The 23,807-nt window shown below is 31.2% G+C and overlaps 2 pseudogenes; both read left to right on the forward strand.

Moving 5' to 3' along the window:
- Positions 1-15,689: 15,689 nt before the first annotated feature.
- On the forward strand, positions 15,690-16,532 carry LOC149575407 (uncharacterized; annotated as a pseudogene).
- A 5-nt stretch (positions 16,533-16,537) lies between these two features.
- On the forward strand, positions 16,538-17,826 carry LOC149575408 (uncharacterized; annotated as a pseudogene).
- The last annotated feature ends 5,981 nt before the right edge of the window (positions 17,827-23,807 follow it).

The raw sequence follows: 23,807 nt of genomic DNA on the forward strand, positions 1-23,807 counted from the left end.
TGTTCATTTAGATGATGAAAATATTAATAGAAAATTATTAAGAACTTTGATCCTTATCTATGCTATTAGAGTGTCAACCATCCAAGAGTTAAGATGCATACCAGGAAACAAGCTAACTCTTGAAGGTATAGTGGGAAGACTTACTACATTTGAGTTATCCAATTTTGATGACTACAAACCTAAGAATCTTGAATCTAATTTCAAAACCATGCTATTGTTAAAAGACACTAAGGAGGTGAAACCAAAGAAGAAGAAGAGAAAGGTAAAATATGCATCTAGTGACAATAGCACAAATGAAGAAGATGTGGAATAATTGGAAGCATTATTGGCTAGAATATTTCACAAAGGCAAAGGTAAATTCAAAGGCAAGCTACCTATCATTTGTTTTAATTGCAATGAAGTAGGACATATTTTTGCAAGATGTAATGTATATAAAAATAATTATAGAGAAGGAAACAAGAACAAGAACAAAAGAGAAGATGATAACAAATATTACAAAGACAAAGGTAAAAAGTGCTACATTGTTGAAGAAGAGGATTTTGATGAAAATGATGATGAGGCAACAACATTGGTAACCTATATAAACAAGAATGATAGGTGTATCATAGATAGTGGGTGCTCACATCACATGACAAGAGACAAAAGTAAGTTTGTTACGTTTACTCAATATGATGAAAATAGTGTTAGATTTGGAAATGGTGCTCCTTGTCTAATCAAAGGAAAAGGTTCTATTAAGCTTACAAAGAAAATTTCATGTGATAATGCATATTATGTTGAAGGATTGAACTACAATCTTTTGAGTGTGTCACAATTACGTAATGTACGATGCAAAGTAGAATTTGGAAATAAGATTACCAAAATCTATGACATTGATGGAAATCCAATAGGAAAAGAAGACCAAACTAGGAGTAATCTATTTTACCTAGATATGGAAGATGTAGCCTGTCTTGTTGTTAGATTTGATTATGTATGGCTATGGAATAAAAGGCTATGTCATGTCAATTTTGATAATCTAATAAGCATCAACAAAATGAAGAAAGTCAGAGGATTGCCTAAATTGAAGAAGCCTGACAATACAATGTGCAAACAGTGTCAACTAGGAAAGATGACCAAGTCGAGTTTCAAAAGCAAGACCTATACCTTTGAAGAAGTATTAGAGTTAGCCCATACAGATTTATGTGGCCCAATATAAGTGTAAAGCTACAAAGGAGATATATATATAATGTTTTTTGTTGATGACTACTCTAGGATGATGACTACTCTAGAATGATGACTATCATATTCTTAAAGCAAAAATATGATGCATTTAAAATGTTTAAGTGGTATTTGGCTAGGGTTGAGAAGGAAATAGGAAAGAGTCTGAAGTGCCTAAGATCAAACAAAGGAGGAGAGTTCACATCAAAAGAATTTGAGACATTTTGATATGACAAAGGAATTAAAAGACAAACATCAGCACCTAGAACTCCCCCACAAAATGGCATTGCAAAAAGAAGGAATAGATCAATGATAGATTGTGCTAAAACATTAATGATGGAGAAGAATGTTGCTCTAAAGTACTGAGAGAAGCTATAAGTATACTAGTCTACACCCTAAATCAAGTACAAGTCAAGAAAGGTACAAATGCAACACCTTTTGAACTATGGTATGGTCACTCACCCAATGTAAAATATTTCAAAGTGTTTGGATGTAAATGCTATATTCTTAAAGATTCAAGAAATGGTAAGTTTGATACAAAAAGTGGTGAAGGAATATTCCTTGGATACCTGACTAGAAGTAAAGCATATAAGTGTTTGAATACTAACACTAACAAAATTATAGAGAGTGCAAATGTAAATTTTGATGAGCATGTAAAAGTTCAAGATGATGAATCCATCAAGAAACTAGAAGAGTATAGATCCTTTGTATACTTCTATGAAGGAATGTATGTTGAAGAAGAAGCTACCAATAAAGTTGGCAATCAACAAGAAGTTTCAATATTATCCAAGTCACAACCAATGAATGCTAAGTTGCAGAATGAAGATAATGCACATTCTGATTCTAAAATTAGTACACATGAAAGAGATTTTGAAATACTAGAAAGAGATATGCATAGTGACTCTAAAGCTAAAATACCAAACACAAAAATAAGGAAAGAACCAAGGCTATCCAAGTATGTGAGAAGACATCACCCTATAGAAAAAATTATTGGTGACAAGGAAGCCAGACCAGTTACAAGAAACAGACTAAGCAATGAATCATGTCTGCTAATCTAGATTGAACCCAAAACAATGAAAGATGCACTACAAGATGATGATTGGTGTAAAGCTATGGAAGAGGAGATTGATCAAATAGAGAAGAACAAAACCTGGACTTTAGTTTCAAGACCAACTGATAAGAATGTGATTGGTACCAAATGGGTATTTAGGAACAAACTAGATGAGAATGGTGAGATCACAAGAAATAAGGGCAGACTAGTCTGTAAAGGTTATGCACAAGAAAAAGGAATGGACTATGGGGAAACATTTTCCCCTATTGCAAGGATGGAAGGAGTAAGAAAACTACTTGCATATGCTACTAATAAAGGTTTTAAAGTCTACCAAATGGATGTAAAGTGTGCTTTTTTGAATGGTATACTAGAAGAGGAAGTCTAAATAGAACAACTAGAAGGATTTGTTGATGATAAAACAAGGATATGGTTTGCAAACTGCATAAAGCACTCCATAGTTTGAAGCAAGCACCTAGAGCATGGTTTAAGAGACTTCACAAATATCTTGTGAAGATAGAATTTGAGAGAATAGATGACAATAACAACCTGTATATCAAGGCAAAAAAAGGTAAAGACATTTTGATATCTGAAATCATTGTTGATGATATAATATTTGGAGGAAAGGATGCACTATGCAAATATTTTTTTGATTAGATGAAACATGAGTTTGAGATGTCAATGTTTGGGGAAATAAAATTCTTTGTTTGATTTCAAGTACATCAACTGAAACATGGCATATTTGTGACACAATCAAAATATATCAAGGATATACTCAAGACATTTGGTTTAGAGGATTCAAAACTAGTTAGTACACCAATGATAATAGGACATAAGTTATCCGAGAATGATGAATCAGCTGAAGTAAATCAAACAATGTACAAATCAATGATTGGAAAGTTGCACTATGCTATGTGTACTAGACTAGACATTGCATTATCAGTTGGAATAGTGGCAAGATTTTCTACAAACCCAAAAGAAAATCAACTTATGGTAGTAAAAAGAATAATAAGGTACCTAAAAGGAACACATGACTTTGGTTTATATTATAAGAGGAGTGAAAAGTTTGAGTTGTATGCCTAAACTAATGTAGATTAGGGAGGTAATATAAATGACAGAAAAAGCACCAGTGGAGGAGCACTTTTCTTAGGTAAAATATTGGTCACTTGGACTAGCAAAAAGAAAAGTTGTACCTTACAGTCCACGGCTAAAGCTAAGTATGTTGCTACTACTATCAACTGCACCAATATTGTATGGATCAAGCATCTATTGAAAGGTATGAAAGAAGAGATAATTGAACCTATGATACTCTATTGTGATAATACAAGTTCCATCAACATATCAAAGAATCTTGTGATACATACTAAAACAAAGTACATTGCAATTAAGTATCGCTATTTAAGAGAACTAGTGGAAGAAAAACAAGTGAAGAAGGAATATGTCAACTCAAAGAAAAAAAACACTAACATCTTCACAAAAGCATTACCTAAAAATGTATTTGAATATCTTAGGGGTAAGCTAGGGTTGGTACCCCTACCCAAGGCTATTTGAGTAATAGCAAGATTTCTCTACATTAAATGAGTTGATTGTTGAGATGTTATAAATTGATGCAGAGGACACTTACTTTAGGTTTTGCCTAAAGTAATTAATATACTAAAATTCCAAATCAATCATAAGCAAGGTGACATAGGGAGAAATTGGAGCTCTTACAAATGCTACACTTGCATGATAAGATTCTGAAATAGTATGTCTTTAGCATTGTTGTCAAAGAGGGAGAAATAGTAGAAATTGATCATACATGTAGAGGGAGAAATAGTAAATCTACAAGATCAAAAGTGTAAGAGGGAGAAATAAAAGAAAGAAAGAGAAAAAAAATAGTAGCTAAGAGGGATTTTTCATAAGGAGTCATAAGAAATTCAAATTTTCTGATAGTATGAACAATTTTGAATATAAAGTTTTCTTTTTGGCATTTGATTTACTATTTTAACCTAGTTAGCATTTTTGATAACTTGGTTGATCAGTTTGGTTTGCCATCAATGCCAAAGAGGGGGATTTTTTAATTTGATTGAAAAGATCAGTGTTGCAAAGAAGGAGATTGTTGATAAAGAATGTTTTTAATAATTGTTGTCAAACCTCCTATTTGCTGGTATGACAATTGCTTATAAGATCCAAGTCTTATCACTTCGTTGATTGATGAAGAGGATTTAATCAATAAAATGTAACAAAAGCACCTAAGAGAGAGGTCAAGTTATGGTTTTGTAATGAAGTACAAGGATCAGTTAAGATAGTGATAAAATAATGTATTGATAATATACTTGAAGATACAAAGATTGGCTACACTTAGAAACCCTAGAAGAATAAGTTGTAACAAAGCTATCTGCAAAGCTTGATTAAGTTCATTAGTGGGTATCGAGCAAGAGATTTCATGGCAAGAAGATTATCAGTAAGTGTCAAACAAATGCAAAATCTAGTGTGTACCAAGAGAAACAGAAGGAGCCAAGCAAGTTTATGTGTTGAGTAGATAGTATGTGTTGAGCATTAGTAAAATTTAGTTGATGCCAAGTGAATCCATAGTAGGTACCAACCATCAACAAAATGCAGTAGGTGCCAAGTAACATAGTATGTGCCAAGCATTAGAAATTCAATAGTGTCGAGTTGCTACATTATTTGAAAAGTCAAAGATTCACCAAATCTGAGCTGACAAGTTTGTTACCTAAAGTTTGTGAGCCAGATGGAGGATAAGGATGATGATCTGGTGGCATAGAACTTTAGGTTAACCATTTTTAGATGAATACAAGTGGATTCTATAAGATGTTTCTAGAAGAAACAAGATTAAGTTTAGATTCATTTAATCTTACCTAATCTATTCAAACCAAAATTAAGAGCAGAAATATTAGAGCGAGAAAAGTATTACAGACTTCTATTTAAGGAGTTATAGGTCAGGAAGAAAGAGTTGTTGAAGTGGTTGGTTGGATGTCAAGGTGAAGGCATAGAGAAGAAAGAACAAATTCTAGAGACTCTACTTCAATAGGTGACCACATAGGTGATTGCATTGGCACATCGAGCATGGAGACTCAAGGAGACAAAGCTTGAAAAAAGGACAAGCTATTAGAGCTACAGAGACTAAAGTCCAAGCAAATTTGTCAGCTAAAATGCGATCTAAAATTTTTTAGTTATGTTGTGAGTTGTATCAGATTAAAAGCCCTTATTGTTACTCTCTAGAAATTGTATCAGTTAGGGTAAAATCCTATGGACTTAGGTTGGTTTAATAGCCATTTTTTAAATTCTTTAATAGGGTTACATTCCAAGAGAATGTTCTAAAGTCCTTTAACCAGGCCCACTTCTAATAGGTGGTTGAAATCCTTTAACCAGGTCACATTTAACAGTGTGTTGTAGCCTTTAACAAGGCATGCCTTTCATAGGGCATCACTTCAAAAGAGTGAGAATTGAGTAGCATTTTACTAGTGGTTTTTCCCAAATTGGGTTTCCACATAAATCACTATGTTATGTGTTGATCTTTCATGTCTTATTTCTATATGTTGATTTTACAGTAACCTACTAAGAAGAATGTTTATCTTGGATGCATGATTAGTTTAATGGACTCACTATGCTTAGTGAAAAAGTTTGAAGTAGGACATTTGGACCTTGAATAATTGATTCATGCGCCCCCCACCCCCCCCCCCCAACCCTCTCAGTTATTGTAAAGCATTTCTAACAATGTTAATCTCAAAATTTTGGAGGAGGATCCAAAGGGCCTTTGAGATATGGGAATGTTAGAAGTAATTTGAAATACTCTTGGTAATTAATTGATGAAGGATCTAAATTGGATCGATCTTCTACTTTTGGAGTGCAATATCTAAGCTATAATAATATTGTGATAGTAGAATGAAAAATTTGATTAATTGCTCACATATTTTGAATGTCAAAGATTTCACGGGATTGAATAAGTTTATAAGGAGGATGAATTTTCTCTATATGATTGATTTGAAATGAATTTTAGTTGTTTGATAACCCTTCATTGGAGTTCACTATCATATTGTCCCATAATAATGACAATCAAAATGGAGTTTTCTTTTATTTATGGTTGAGATTTGTCACTCACCTTGGTAACATGTGTATATTGATGCTTCATGTGTGTGAAGTTATTGCCAATTTTTTTTGGACGTCTCCTAATTTAGGAAAATATTGAAGGACATCAAGTAAAAACCTTCCAATTAATTCAAACTAGTAATGAGGATTACCTTAAAGAAGTGATATACAAGATAAAGACATTGTGATATAATGAAGTGATCAAAATTACGCAAAAACAAGCAACATGAAAATGATGAGTGGTAAGAACATAACAACCACCTCATGAATAAAAAGGGATCCAAATCCATGCATATAATTAAAATAGTAGTGATAGTTCTATTCAAAGAAAAGAATAGAGTTTTCCAAGAAAAATCATTGTAATAGAAGCTATAGTTGTCATAAGGAGTGTTAACAATGAATTTCCTTGAATACTTAAAGATATTAATGAAATCTTCTAAAACAACTATGTTCCCATTTTCCAAAGTAGTGTTGATGAAGAGCATTGTGCAAAACCAACAAGCCACCAGGGATCTTTCTGATCCAAACTCATTTCGAGATTCTTTATCTTAATATGAAGTATTTTACAAAATTAGTTTTCTAATTTCTCAATTTATTCATTAGTTAACTCAACATAATACATACATTTAGTCTAATCTTGCAAACACAACTAACTTCAACTATGGATGTCTTAATGAAACAAGACATTCAACCATATTCACCACCACTAGCAAGGTCACCAATCACAAAATATCTATCAATAATAGATTGCAATAACTCTTAAGGATATTTAACTAATTGGATATTAATTGAGTTTTATATTTATATATAATCATTAATTCATTGGATACAAATGTTGATATTTTATTTGCCCCTTCAAAATATTCCTAATTTGTTTCCATCTAAGTTCTTATTCAACTAAGTTTTCATCATCATCATCATCATCATGACCACAGTTGAGTGAAATTAATATCTTGTTCATATCTCTTCCTGGTACGAACTCCACTGTAGAAAACTTGATGTTCATTATTTTAAGATTGAATACTCATCACATTTATGGAAAAATATACAATGGGGACTTAATTGGTGAGGTTCCTACCTTGTGCAAATTATGCATGGATTCTATGATAAATAGAAAAACTCCACAAGTCCACACAATAGCAACATAATAAATTAATCATATAGAGAACCTTTTAGAGAAAATTCCCTTTTATATATATATATATATATATATATATATATATATATATATATATATATATATATATATATATATATATATATATATATATATATGATGTGGTCCAAGTTAATGCTTTACACAATACATTAAAAAAAGTATCATGATTCTTAAATATTTTCAATTTCTTTAAGGCCAAATAAAGGAATTCATCCAATTTATGTTGCATGTTTGAGGGATTGCTCATAGACTTCCAGCATAAAATAATGAATGGACAAAATAGACTTTTTAAGACTAGCAGTTAGAAAGAATAGGTTCTATTCTAATTTAATACAATACCATAGTCACCATTTTTATAATAAGAAGTCTCCTTTTACCCCTTTAAATTTTATTGTATCATATTTGTGATTGGGATGCAAATATGAAAACTAGAAAGGAATTGAAAGTTGATTAATAGAGATGAATACCCTACATATGAAAATGATAACATCATAAAATTGAAAAAAACTTGTTACAGACACTGCAACTATAGAAGACATAAAGATCCATGTTTGTTCAACTTCTGAGGCATTGATATATTGATTTATTCAATGAGTTCAAAACTAGACAATGTAAATGAGGAAATAAATCAAAGTTTTGATGAATGTTATAATGGGGTATTGAGATTATCAGAATTTTATTAAAATAGGTGGTATTTATCTTCTTTAAGATTTGTGGCCAAGGAAGCAAAGGCATACTTAAGGCTTCCAGTTATACATGCATATTATTTAAAAAATTGAGTAATACCTCCTCCATGTTGTAGTTATTAACTATTAATAGTGATTGCACTTATTTATCAGAGTGGTCTAGCTACATTTTAATGCTCATATATAATTCCCTACATTTACATTACTATATTGGATAGTTGAAGCTAGAAAACCATGGAACCCATGAAAGTATTGGTTGTTACTTGAAAGGTTTTCCTTATGTATGTCTCTTAATGTGTCTTTAATGTCTGAAAAGTACAAATTTTATTCATTAGCTTGTTGAACATTGTATTATTGGTTATTTATTTGGAAAATATATTTTGAAGTTCATTCCTAGTTTGTGCATTTTTACATGTTCAAGGATGGATATTTCCTCACATTTATATTTCATCTAGAGTTATTCCTTTTGTAGGTTTATAAGATTGTATAAGTCTTAATCACCCTACAAAGGAAAAAAAATTGTTTTAGAACCTTTTTAATTTTTAATTATTGGCTGGAGAGTTTTTCAATAGTCAAAACTATTGAACTTTTTTGCCTAGTAGGATTTACTTTTATTGGATTGGCAATTACGCTTCGAACAATACTTGGTAAACTATATTTTTATATTGGGAACATGTACATGATTTAACTCTCAGTACTCTATGATTCCCTAGGACATGAAATTTATGAGAAAGTGTGACTATAATTATAATTGTAGTTTGAGTTATTTTGATATTATTTGTTCATGTTGATGATTGTAGAGCATGTACAAGGTTGAAGGAAGGAAAAAGGAAGTCCACACAATATATTAACTACTTGAGCATTGAGATTTTCATCCTTACTTTGGCTATGTAATCTTGATAGTATAAAGAAAGAGAGTGTTATAAGGAATAATTATGAGATAGGGACAACAAGAGATAAATTAGTTGTTAATGTCTTCCCTTGGAAATTGTATGGTAAATAGTGTAGTACAAGAGTTTTAGGATCCTAAATGAAAATTTACAATCATATGGTAAAGGTTTAATGAGATTAATTGTATCATTGGTTTACTAACTGCCCGTCCTTAGATAGTGACAGTTCATTACTATACATGATGTATCCCTATTTCTTATCCAACTTTAAAAATAATCCTAAATCCTGCAAAAAAAATCATTTTTATTCCAATTAACCAATTCTATATAATATTTTTGGCTTTCCAAAAAAACTTACACTTTTAGACCTATTATCTAGTAGTTATTTCAAAGCCAAATCAATGTTGTTCCATATTATATTGACCATATTAGGTGTTATAAACATAAGATGTGTTATGTCATAATAAATCTGAAATTTTGAAATTAGAGTGACTTTTTATTTGATGTCATCTTTACACTTATGAGTTTATGCCCCATAACTTGTTTGGAAACAACAAAAATATGAAAAAGTATTCATCTTGAGAAAAATGATTATTTTGAGAATACCACTAAGAGAAGGCTCATTTTTTGTTAAACTAGCTACTGCAAATTCAAAAGAACATCATGCTCTCACAATTTTGTTTCAATTTTTTTGCACATCAGATTTCATTTCTTCTATCTCTTTTGCTTTAGAGAACATTTATTTTCCTAATTGCATTGAACTCTAAGAAGATGTTGCAATATTTTTTGTGGCTTCTGGATCATCTTTCTTTTTGTACAGTTCACTTCAATTTTAGCAAAGGTAATGCTAGTGTCATTTATCATGCATTTTATCATATTTCTTTCTTTGAGCTAAATTTTCTATGGTTTTTAAAGTATTGAACCTTAGAACTGAATAAAACATTAAAAAACTAATTTCATAGGTATGATATATGCCAGAGTAGAGTACAATTAATTTAATGTACCTCTAAATTTTGTTTTCCTCACAATACTTGGTAGCTTCAACAAAAGATGTATCTACCAGCTTCTCTAGAATGCCACTAAAGAGAGTTATGGATCTAGTTACATGCTCATGAATAGGCACAATGGATTAACTGATAGCAACATATCATAAACATTTAATGATTTTAATTGAATGAACTGAATTATCCACCTATTCTTATAGCTTGTTAAAAACCTTACCAAAGAGTTCCAAACAATGATATCCATTAAAAATTTATTGTCCAACCTACATTTAGTGATTTCAACATATTAGTTTATGAGATATAAATAGTTATAAAGAATTCATATTTTCAATCATCCAATTTATGTCGTAACAAAAAGTAATGCAACACATTTAGATTTATAATAACTACTATACCTTGTCACAAAGAATTACATGCAAATAAAGTTTAAATATTGTAATGAACTAAAGTATAAATTAAAAAAGAAATCATAGAATTTAAAGGTTTATAATAACATCGCCACCTCCTAGAATAGATTTTTAGTCGAACAAACAATGCAAGTTAGAAAAGAAAATTTATTGTAGTTGTACTACAATTAGGATTCTTTTTAGTCTAGTCATGTCATATATAAGTCCACCATTACAAAAAGAGTTGAGTTAGCCACATCTCTTTCTATGCTCAATAATGTCTCATATGATGGAAAGAAATATGAGTAGTATCATATGAAATTAATGGAATAGAATGGTTCAACAATGGAAAAAAAGAAAATGTTGATGATAAGAGTTAGACAACTATGAAGCCTTTCATTTTACAAAAACTACAGCCAAATCATCAGTCTCATCAGAATGTGTTGAGTGTTTATCTAAGTACCTTTGAATATATAACCCTAGATCCAAAATCCTTACACAAGGAAAATACCTATAAATTTATGGAATGTGTGTTTAGAATATAAATTAGGAGTATTTTAAGGAAAATTAGGATATACCTTAAATAAAAAAATACCTCAAACATGATCTCAAACAATATGCATAGTCTTCAATGGAATTACAAAATCATGGATAAAATACAACCATCTATCATATATTATCTTGTTTCCTAAATAGTTATCACAGAGAGTCATAATCAAATTGCAATTGAAATTTCTGAACTTCAAGACTACCATTAAGAAATTATACATCTTTAGAGCTTGCATGTTACAAACTTGAAAACTTATATATTCAAGCTAAACAACTAATTATGATGGTTCATCGTGAAAGTCTAATTCTTATTTGGAAAAATGATACATACCCCCATGTAGGATGCAATAAATATATATTAGATCACCTACAACTATTGCAACACCACAATAATGCATTGTAAACTTGACAACTAGCAAAGGAAATCTACATACAACTTTTGTCATTTGCAGCTATTGATTCCACTCTCACATCACATGAGTAGTCATATTTTATTAGGATGTCTCACATTGATTTTTCTCAAATATTTGCAACTGCTACTCAAATAGGTTATTATGCATGGAGAAAAGTTGTAGTAGTGTAAGCCAAAGGTGACCATGGTAGAAATGGATTTTTAATATGATAGGATGATCTGGGAAATGTGGGAGCTAAAATTATTCACAGGACAACTTTACTTCCACATATCAGCCAGAGCAAGATGGGTAATATGTTAGCTAATTTAGGCTTAGTGAAGGCATGGGCTTTTGTAGTACATATGAATCTAGATGTTGGTTTGAATCTCTTCTCTAAAGCTAAGAAAATTGGGATGTTGAATAGGGGATATGTTTGGATAGTCACATATTGGCAATCCTTTGTTCTTGATTCAATTTCAACTTGCAACACATGACATGAATTCACTTCAAGGGTCGATTGGCCTATAATGAAAAATCCTAAATTTAGGAATGTACAAGGAATTTGTAAGAAAGTGGAAAAGGTTACAAATAACTCACATGGAAGATGTCTCTTTGAATGTGTTTGGGTTGCATGTTTTTAACAATAAACCAATAATTTATAATTCCATCAATTCCTTTGTAAGTCAAATAAAAAATTATTCTGTGTAGAACAACACACAATATTAAAGAAGAATGGAAGCAATATTTTAGAACTAGAATCTTTTAAACACAAAAAAAAAAACACACACACACAAATTGTCTATAAACATGAATGTTCAAGACTTCTATATGCACATAATCAAGAGTGAAAGTTATTGATAATTTCTCCTAAGTATTCGGAAAATAAATTAAACAATGAGCAAAAAGTGTTCAATTACTATTTATTAGTAGTAGAAAACTCATGGTTTTGTCCACATAATGAATTTATCACTATAGTAATTACAAAATACACGCGCTCTCTCTCTCTCTCTCTCTCTCTCTCTCTCTCTCTCTCTCTCTCTCTCTCTCTATATATATATATATATATATATATATATGTATATATATATATATGTATATATATATATATGTATATATATATATATATGTATATATATATATATATAATTTTTATTTTCTTGTAAACCTAAATGTTCTAGGACCTCTAAATGCACACAATCAATAGTGAAAGTTAATGATAATTTCTCCCTCGGGATTTGGAAAAGAAATTAAATAATGAGTAAAAACTAAAAAGTTTACAATCACTATTTATCAATAGTTGAATACTCATGGTCTTGTCCACATGATGAATCCACCAATATGGAAATTACAAAAAAAATTTACCATGAGAAGTAGAATATCTTCCTAAAAATAACTAATGGTTTCATAAAAATGGAAAAATCAAATTTCAAAGAAACACGCAATTCTTCAACCTCTAATTTCTTTTTGGACCTTCCACTACATGAGGGAATTATCCAGAAATAGAAAATTTTGGTTGTCATGCATTTGATCAATGAAGATCAGTGTGAGTATTTAACAAATTTAACTATTAGAGTTTAGCTCATTACAATTATTATGTATGCTTCACAATGTAGAAAGGAAGAATCTTAGTTGTCTCTATCCTTATTCTTTCAAAGTAATCAAAAGAAGACTTAAGTTTGATGCACTATTTTAACAAGAAACCAACCTTTTACTCTTTGAGGTTTGTAAATATAAAATGTTTTTTATTTCATGGTGAACATTTTCCCAGTTTTAGTTGTTAATTTTCTATTTTGAATAGAATATAATTCTCTAAATTTCTCTCATTCTCTTTTACAAGTAGCATAGTAGATTGTTTCATATTCTACTAAATTCTAAATTGTAATTTTTCTTTTTCAAGATTATAGATAAAGTGTTAGATAATTTGAATTATGTTAGTAGATGAGGTGAGAAAAAAAATGAAGGATAAACTGTGCAATGCTCAATGAAACTTTTCAACATTTGGTATGACCACAATTCATTTACCCGAAAGAATTTAAAATAAAAATTAGAACATGATCTATGTATTTGATTTTACTGTTGCTAAAGAAGCATCCCAAGATAGTGGACATAATCTCAAGGAGTTATAAAAATATTTGCATAGATATCTTTACTTTTATTAATAATACAAGATGCATTGTCTATGCCTCCTCTTATAATATGGAAAGTCTAGTCAAAGATATCTAGATCTTCATAATGCATGCAAACCTTGCAAAAGATGAGGTGGTCTATAGATCAAGTCTAGAGAACTAAATCTTATTGAAAATTAAATAAAAATATGGAAAAACTTCTAGAACTACATCTGTGATGTTCAATATCTAAACTTACTTCAAAGGATTTTCCAAAACATGCTAACCAAGGATCACAAAGCTTGATTCTTAATTAGACACAAATGAAGATAAAGATGATACATTGCAAAAAATATCAACTAACATAATCTTGATCAATAGATAAAATTCAAACATGATCAAGAAATCTCAAATTATACCTTCTAGTTAAGACATGTTCCCAAACACCAAGAATAATAGCAAGCCTATGGTCATGGTCAATAGTAAATTCTTCATAGATATTGCAAACTTTCAAAGCTTCTTTAAAGTAGTTAGCGTACCAGAAATAACAAGAGTTGTAGGACTATATAGTTCTTGCCAAATGCAAGTTAGGAAGGGAAGTTGACTTAGTAGGAATAATGCATCAGATTTTGAAAATATAAAGAAGATCAATGTTTCTATCAGGATCTACAAGTTAAAATAGGAAAATTGTAATCAGGATTGGTTAATATGTACAAGCCTATGTAGTGAAGTTGCTAAATGCACAACAAGTTGGAAGAAGATGGTAACAATAGTAAGAGAGCATACATAGCTTGGAAATAACTTGGAAAAAATGGTAAGAATTAAATTAAATATTTATATTATTAGCATTCTATGGGTTGATTTTTGAATACTTTTAGTTAGAACATTTAAGTGGTATGAGATCTATGAAGGAAAAACTATATATGTAAATTACAGAGATACATGGTATAGGCATAGGTAAGTAATTAAGTCCTTGGAGGATATTAACATGGTATTAAAGATTGGTAGTAAAAACTCATTGAGTTGTTCCCTCAAAGAAAGCAGAGTACATTTGATTCTCAAGTCTGATCATACAATCTTTTTGACTCATTACACATCTCTGTGATAATACTTTTAATCTAACACCATCCCTAAGACTTAGCAACCATAAGAAGTGATTAGGATTCTACCAAGTATACCAATCTTTAAATATCTTATTCTAAATTAAAAGAAATAAAATGAAGGACACATTTATAGAGTATTCATCTCTTCATTTTCCTTTGCAAGAAATGAACCAGATCTTCAATATATCTTCCACAAAATTCTATTGGAATCAGATTGGTTAACAGTGGAATAACATGAGAATTTGCACAAAACCTTTATTGTAGTAATTTTCAAAACTTCCTTACATGGACTCCTCTTCTCATTTGGGACCATTAAATCCATATTTAAACATTTCCTATTCTATCGACCAACCACCCTTACAACCAATCTTGATTGGTCTAGCTCTTAACTAATGGTGTCAAATTAATAAAAAATGTTCCCAACAACTTCATGATTCAAAGCTATTAGATTTCCACAATCCATCTAAATTTCATATATAGTTTATGGTTTTGATAGTATAGTATTTTTTACATAATGTTTATCCTTAATGAAGTGGATTTGTGAGAGGGACCACCATGCTCTACATCAGTGAGACAAAGATTATAATTCATGGACTTTGAGTCATGCATATGATATGGACTTTTATATGGAACCATATTATATGTTTGTACCCAATTCCATATTCTAGGCACATCTAACTATGTAGTGCAAACTATGTCACAAAGTTGTATCTATTTTGTTTAGTACAACAATATTTTGTCATGGAAGGAAAATTCATTAGTTTTGTTAAGTTTTTAATATTTTGTCTACAAAGCTTTCATAATTGAGAATAAACTTGTTAAAACAAATTCTTTAAGAAATAACTTGCCTACATAATTGTAAAAACAAAAATTTCAAATTTCTCCATTACTCCCACTGCTCCCACTTGCTTTACTACTATAGGTGGTGTTACTCCACCACGTATACTACTAGAAGATCTAGAATTAGGTGTTACATTTTCAATGCCTGGGTAGGTAGCCTCAACCCCTAATAATAGTAGGCTTATTAGGGTTCATAACTCTTAAACCATAGCTAAAATCATGAAAGGATGACCAAAATCTTCTCATGAAAGGAAAGAAAATGGAAAAGAAATCTCTATTTTTTATGCCTTGTCCTCTACCCAAGATGAATAAAACTAAGAAGAATTAGAATGGAAGATCAAAAAAGGTTCCTCACCTACCTTTATTTCTTATAAAAGAGAATGATATTCCTCATCCCACAAGAAATGATGAAGAAGATCACAATGATGGAGAAAAACTTGATGGAGATAAGTATGACTATGATACTGAGAAGGATTTAGCATAGGAAAATGGCAAAAAAACAAAAGATGTAATCAAGTAGATAACCTCAAGTTCAAGCTGCCCTTAGATTTTGAGGATGAAGAATTTGAAAAATTCTAATAGTGATGAGGAAGATGGAAGGAGTATATCTGAAGAACTGAATGGAGAACACAAACATGGGCATGAAAATGAAAATGATGAAGAAGATAATGAGTTGGATCAAATGGTTGCTAAAAAGAAAAATATGGACTTCTATTAGAAGAAGAAGAAAAAGAAGATGGGGATGATGAGAAGCATCAAAAAATGCTCCAAGATGTTACTATAAGGGCTTTGGATGCCTTGGAAGGCCAAAAGAGGAAGAAAATAGTAGCTATTTCTAAGGCACATCCAAAATCTAAATATAACCTGGACCTAAAAGCATCTAGTCTGACTAAACATATGAACATTCAGGACCTAATGGCCCCTCTTTATGGGAATTTAGGCTTTGGATCACTTAGAAAGAGGATGCATCAACTAGAAAAAAAATGCTATACCTGTATAGGCACCACTACCTAAGGTTGTATAAGCAAGATTGGAAAGAAAATTAGCTTATGCAAATACAAAAGAAGAAATACAAAATGTGGCAGACATAATCAAGCTCATGATGAAGTAGTTATTACTCTAGAGGAATATCAATATTCCTTGAGAACTAAAGACACTGATGCTAGTGAATAGAGATGATGGAAGTGAAGATGATTATGAGAACAACATGTTACAAGATTCCATGTAGAACTACAATAACACTAGCTTCACAGACCAAGTGGACACTAATCATAAGTTATCATCTGAGGAGATCAAATTAGATTTCTATGGGCTATGTACAATGGAAGGTTTAGTGGCTCCAACAATGACAAAAATAACAAGACCTATTTATGTTGATAGTTCCAATGAGAAAGATGAATGTGTAAATAAAAATGTTTCATGTGACTCTTATTTGAATAATTTCAAAACAAAATCTATTGAAATTTTATTTATCTCCAAGGAAAAGAAAAGAGCACAAGAAGAACTTTAAAATAATAAAAAATGGCTTTTTGGTGACTCTAGAGCTAAAATGAGCAAAAAACTGCCAATTGCAATAGTTGCAGTGGCAACAAGAAATTACAAGAAGAAACAAAGAAAAATCAAATAGGAAAATGAATGCAAAATTGTATCCAATGTGCAAGAGAGGAATGTAAAAAGAAGTAATGCACCTTTAAATATAAGTGGTGCCAAGGTATATTTTGGTAAGATTAGTAAAAAAAGGCCAAAGAAATTTCAAATCCCAAAATTTCCAATAGTGAAATCTCTGGTGATCGTCCACAAATTCCTAATCCAATTGATTGTAGTTGTGATAGTGAAGACAAATATGAATAAAAAGCAATGTGTTAGGGAATGGATCCTTTTGACATTGTTGGTTCACAAGAAGATCTTATTCAATACGCCTTTGCAGCAAATTATGTAGAGGTAAAATTTGAATAGGCAAAGGCTAAGGCAGTGAATGAAGAGGTTCTAACATCTAAAATTGTTGATTCTCTCCCTGGCTAGGGACATTGGACTCACATCTAGAAGAAAAAAGGGTTTTCATCTTGGATCTTGCAGCAACAACAAGAAGAGAAGGAAAAGGGAAGAAGGAAGCATTGAGAAAAAGGAAGGATGCAAAACTGAAATTTGTTGTCATTTCTTAAAAAATGGACAAGAGGACAACAAAATACAATACCTCGTTGCTTTCTTTTCCCTATCAATCCAAGCAAGTTTTTGAATGAAGCATTTGGATGCATATGGGCCCAAAATTCAACACTTTCTATGCCTTCCAAAATATGATATGACCTACATTTATTAAAAAAATTGTAATGTTTTGGCAGAGATATTTAAGTGTGTGTGAAGATTGTCCAAGACCTTGGTAGGGTAAATAGTGAGTTATTAAAATGTAATCAAACCTACATTCCATGTTGACCAAGGGAAATACATGGTTCAAGGGAGGGATAGAGTGTATAAGTTATTTTCCACTTGGATGCAGGACTTAATGTAAAGTTTTTGGTACATTCTAGAGGAGACACAAACTCAAATTTTTGGTCACAGCAAATATTTCTAGAATTAGCAGTCTAAGAAATTATTTTTTGAAGGACCAAATGGGTTCATACGACCCTAAGATTTTGGTATATGGTAGGTCTTGATGTTAGCTATAACTTTTTTTCTTTCTAGAAAAATTATTTTGTACATTTAAGGGGTCAAAAAATGAAATTTCTAAAAGCTATCCCAGAAGGATGTTAGTTTTAGGTAGCTTGGATAGCTATTTTTCCATATGTGATTAATTGTAAAATAATTGTTAGAGTTATCAAAAATATTTGTTAATTAATTGACTCCTTCTAGAAACCACTAGTAGCCTATTGGTTAGGTTGTTTTAATCAAGAAGCAACTAGAAACTCCTTGGTTGAGTTGTCTTGATCAAGAAGCAACTAGAAACCTCTTGGTTAAGTAGTATAAAAGGGGGTCAAGGGAGGCATTTGGAGAAAAAAATAGAAAAAAGAACAACTTCTTGTTGTAGATGCATTTATAGTGTTAGCAAATGAGTTTTCAGTGATAGCAAATAGTCTCACAATGTTAGCAAGGGTGTAGTGATAGTGTTGGGGATAGTAGTGGGGAATATTAGCAGGAGGAATTAGGAGGTTGTTTAAATTCTGCCAATGAGAGGCAAGAAATTTTGTATCTTTTGATTTTCTAAAGTTAATATATTTTCCATCTACAAAATTGGTTTTCTCTTAGGGGTTTTTCCAAGGACGATTTGTCCAAAAATATTGTGTTCTTTGTGTTCTAAATTTTTTTTCGTATTTTATTAGTGAAGTTGCAGTTGTGTTTATTTTAAATATTAGCTAGGAATTTATTTTTAGTAGTTTAATAATCATTTATGATAGGAGATTAATAATCAGTGACTGCAATAGTGTTAATTTTCACATGGTATCATAGCAGTATTGAGGGTAGAAGAGTTTTTCCCTAAGAAACAAATTGTGATCTCTTCAGAATTATTGCTTTAATCCCTTGAGATGGCTTGAACTAGTTTCAGAGATTAGAACAGATTGGATGGTGCCTCAAATTTTGGTGTCTAGAAGGCCATAATTTCTTTTATTTTGGAAGAGAATGGTATCAAAGATTATTCTACCACTAGTATAGTTATACCTACATATGCTATACAACTTGCAACATATAAGAAGGATGATGCCAAGGTGAGGAGTATTATCCTTGATTGGGTCAAGGATCATATTGTTCCACATATCGTGGAGCTAGATATAGCAAAGAAGATGTGAGACATCATTCTAAATCTATACCAGAATGCTACCACCAATAGGAAGATGATCCTTAGAGAGAAGCTAAAGAATACCCAGATGAACCAAGGAGAAGAAGTTACAAGTTACCTCACCAGGCTTAGACTTGTCAATGATGAGATAGCAGTTGTTGGAGATAGTACCAGTGATTATGAGCTATTGAGAATAACCCTAAATGGGTTTTCTAAATAGTGGAGTGTCTCTGCTCAAGTTGTCAATGGGTGAGATACCTTACCAAGTTGGGATTGACTATGGACTGATTTCACTTAGGAGGAGTTTAGACTAAGTCTTGTCAATGGAGACAATAAGAGTCAGAAAAGTGAGGTGGAATAGGAAAATATTTCCCTATCGAGGAATGAGAAAGAAAAGAAGGGATCTAGGTCACAAAGTGAGAAGAAGAAGAAGGACCTTTCCAAGATCAAGTGCTTTGGATGTCATGAGTATAGTCACTATGTTAGTAATTTCCCAAAAAGGAAGAAGGAAAAGAAGTAGGCAACAACTTTAGCAATTACAAAAGAACTCTCCAGTAGACTAGAAGATGAGTTTACACTTATAGCTTGTATAGTGAGATCAACCTCATAGACTCTATGGTATATAGATAGTGGGGCATCATTTCATATGACAAGAGTTAGAGAGTACTTCACTAGTTATGAGGAGGAGAACACCAATATCCAGATTTCTATGGGAAACTTGTCCAAACTCAACCCAATTGGGAAAGGGTGTTGTTTTAGTTTGGGATCAAGAGTTGTATCTTAGTTCAACAGGAAGAAAAAGTGGGTGGCTCTAAATTTAGTAGAAGCAGAATATATAGTAGCTAGCATGATGACATGTGAAGCTATATGGCTTTGGAAGTTGTTAGTAGCCTTCTCTGGTCAATAGATTGAGACTACTGTGATACACTATGACAATCAAAGTTGCATCAAACTGTCTAAGAATCCAGTATTTCATGATAGGTCTAAACATATAGACATTAGATATCACTCCATTAGAGATTGTATACAATGGGGGGTTCTTCAGCTATAGTGCATACCTATAGAGGAGCAAGTAGCAAACATTTTGACAAAGGCATTAGTGAAGGTGAAAGCCATCTTCTTTAGAGATAAGTTGGGTGTCATGCAGAATAGCTTCCTCGCTAAGAGGGAGTGTTAGTTTTAGGTAGCTTGGATAGTTGTTTGTCCATATGTGATTAATTGGCAAATATTTGTTCATTAATTGACTCATTCTAGAAGCCACTAGTAACCTATTGGTTAGGTTGTTTTAATCAAGAAGCAACTAGAAACTTCTTGGTTGAGTTGTCTTGATCAAGAAGCAACTAGAAACCTCTTGGTTAAGTAGTATAAAAGGGGATAAAGGGAGCATTTAGAGAATAGAACAGAACAAAGAACAACAAGAACTTGTAGAAGCATTTGCAGTCTTAGCAAATGAGTTTGCAATGATAGAAAATAGTCTCGTAGTGTTACCAAGGGCACAATGATAGCATTGCAAATAGGAGTGGGGAATATCAGTGGGAGGAATTAGGAGGTTGTCTAAATTTTTCTAGTGAGAGGAAATAAATTTTGTATCTCTTGATTTCTTGAAGTTAATATATTTTTCATTTGTAGAACTGGTTTTCCCTTAGGGGTTTTTCAAGGGATGATTTGTCCAAAAATATTGTGTTCTCTGTGTTCTGAATTTCTTTCCATATTTTATTGGTGAAGTTGCAGTTGTGATATTTTTCAATATTAGATGGGAATGTATTTTTCAACAATTTAATAATAATTTACAAGAGGAGATTAATAATCAATGACTGCAGTAGTGTTAATTTTCACAAAGGACTAAATATTGGTTAGTCACAGTCAAATGGAACATCAATTATTGATATTGTTTGGAGTAACTATTTTTAATATTGTTAGGAAATTATAATACCATTATATTCAAGATAAGGATCACAAGGAAATCTATTAGTCATGGTAAGGGTTTTTGATGTGTCAAAAGAAGTACTATTGTCATATGAAGGATGTGAACAATCAAGAACAAACTACAACTAGATTTGTTGTGTGAGATCACAAATCTGAGATGTGTTACTAATCAAGGGATGGTTAGAAAAATTCAATAAGATATTTCTTTTGGATCATATTTTTATTTTAAAGGTTGGTTCAAGAAGTTGAAGGGTTATAAAGAGTTTTAAGTCCTAATGTGTATAGATCTCACCCGTGGGGACATTGTGAGGGTCAGAGCATTTGATGTCAAGAAACCTTAGATATTGCTCATATTATTGGAGTGATATAATGTGATAAGAGGAGATAATTTTTTCAAAACAAATTAGAATGAAGAGTTTCAATATGAGAAGGGATGTGTCCATTTCCCTCATCACTATCAAACAAAAGAAGACAAAAATAATAGTAGCTCAAGGATCTCTCCATTACAAACAAGCACTTTAAACATTTCTACCTAAGTAGCCATGCCTCCCACCATACTATGTAAACTTTTACCAACACACTATCTATTATTTTTCACCCTCACAATATAAGAGAGTTTTGAAGTAGTGTATCAAATTATTCATGAAGTTCAATAGGATGAACAACTTTTACATGAGATCATTGTGTTTTGGAGTTCACAGTGGAAGTTGAAATTCTATAAGCTAATCAAGAACATGCATAGAAAAATAGTTATACTCAAAAGTATCAATGTTGGGAACTAGATTAGGAATAGAATATATGCACTATAGTAGGGTGACAAGATTCATCCACATGCATATATATGTAAATGATATCACTATTGCTATCAAGCTTGACAACACATTCATGATGCAGGAAAAAATACCTTTACTACAACACTCCCCAAATATCTTTTCTGCAATACAACCATTATAATGGTAGCTAGGATGTTGAGGATTTTTTCCTTACTAGATTGTAAAGATAAGCAATGCCAAACTGATCTATCTCTCACTAAATGTGAATTAATGGCATCCAAAGGGCACTTAAATACTTGAAAAAAATGATTTATCCATAGAACCTAGCTACAAACATATTCCAAATGTTATGACAGATCAATGAAGCTCTCAGCATTATCAAAAGAAACTCCAATGTAGATATCAGATGGTATATAGCACATGACATGGATGGGGAGAGAGGAAGTACAAGTATAAACTAAGAACTACAAGAAAAAAATAAAAAATAAAAATGTTTCAATAATAAGGGTGAACATGGTATATGCTTTGATAGGTTTGCAATTTTATTAGTAGGATAGAATTTTAAAGATAGTTTTGATTTTCACCTATAATTTTAAATTATGATTATTCAAAGAAGGTGAAGTAATCGAATTCATCGAAGTAATCGAATTCATCCAAAACCAAGGTTGTTCATGTTAGACACACTCTAGAAAACCAACATTAATTCTTTTAAAAAGGCATTTTGTTGAATGAAAGTAGCAAACATCATGAATCATGCCAACCCATTTTGGAAGTCAAAACTATTAAAATATAACTGGGTATGCAAGCTAATCTATCCCTTATCTCTTGCTCATGAAATTTAAAATTGCAATAAAAAATTAAAATTAGAGTCTGATTTTTCAGATTGTTTAGATAGAATTAAACCTTTGTAAAGAAGATTTACATGTCTTTGCCCAGTCTATAACATGAAAAAAACAAAAAAAATCCAAATGATTTACTATTTATGTCATTACTAGTTCCAAATGTCAATAAGGAATAAGAAATTACCAGTTCTACTGGATAAAAAAATTTCATCCAATGCAAGAGTCATATTGTTCTAGTTTACAAAAGGCATTTCATTTTTTTTGCAAACATTTTCTTTTTTATAGACCCCCTTTATCATCAAAGAGCCTTTCAGAAACATCTACTCCATAATAGTACTCTATATTGCAATAAAAACCTAAAATTAGAGTTTGATCTTTTAGATTGTTCAAGAAAAATTAAACCATTGGAAAGAATATTTGTGTATCTTTTCCCAATTTGACACATTCCAAAAACATAATGATTCCAAATATTTACTATTTATGTCATTACTAGTTTCAAATGCTATAGATACATCCAATTAGAAATAAGAAATTACTAGTTCTATTGCACATAAGTTTTTCATCCAACTCAAGTGGCATATTGTTCTAGCTTGTGAAATGCTTTGCACACTCTTGTAAATAGTTTTTTTTTTTTTTTTTGCAAACTCCCTTTATCATCAAAGATCCTTTTAGAAGAATCTATTCCAGAATAATATCTATTGTCCTTTCTTCAAGTGGGTTTTTTTTTAATTTTTGAGAAATATTTTCTTCATTAATGGATGAAGCATTAAGTTGGCCTATCACATCTAACATTTTATTTTAATGGTTGCATCTGCTTCCTGGTAAACATCATAAGAGTCAATGTTTTCATAATTCAAAGTTTAACCCATTTCTTTTTCTAATAAGAGTTTTTGAAATCTTCATCGCCATTAGTAGGTATATCATTTGCTAGAATATGTTGTTTATGAATGCTTAAACTTGAGGAAAGACTACAATTTTGAGTTGTAATGTAGAATTTATTCAATTAATTTCGTGAAATAGGATTTCAAATAGTGATAATAATTTTGAATTGG

Source organism: Cupressus sempervirens, chromosome 2 (assembly GCF_028749045.1).
Source record: "Cupressus sempervirens isolate cs-2001-9-10 chromosome 2, ASM2874904v1, whole genome shotgun sequence".
Lineage (NCBI taxonomy): Eukaryota > Viridiplantae > Streptophyta > Pinopsida > Cupressales > Cupressaceae > Cupressus > Cupressus sempervirens.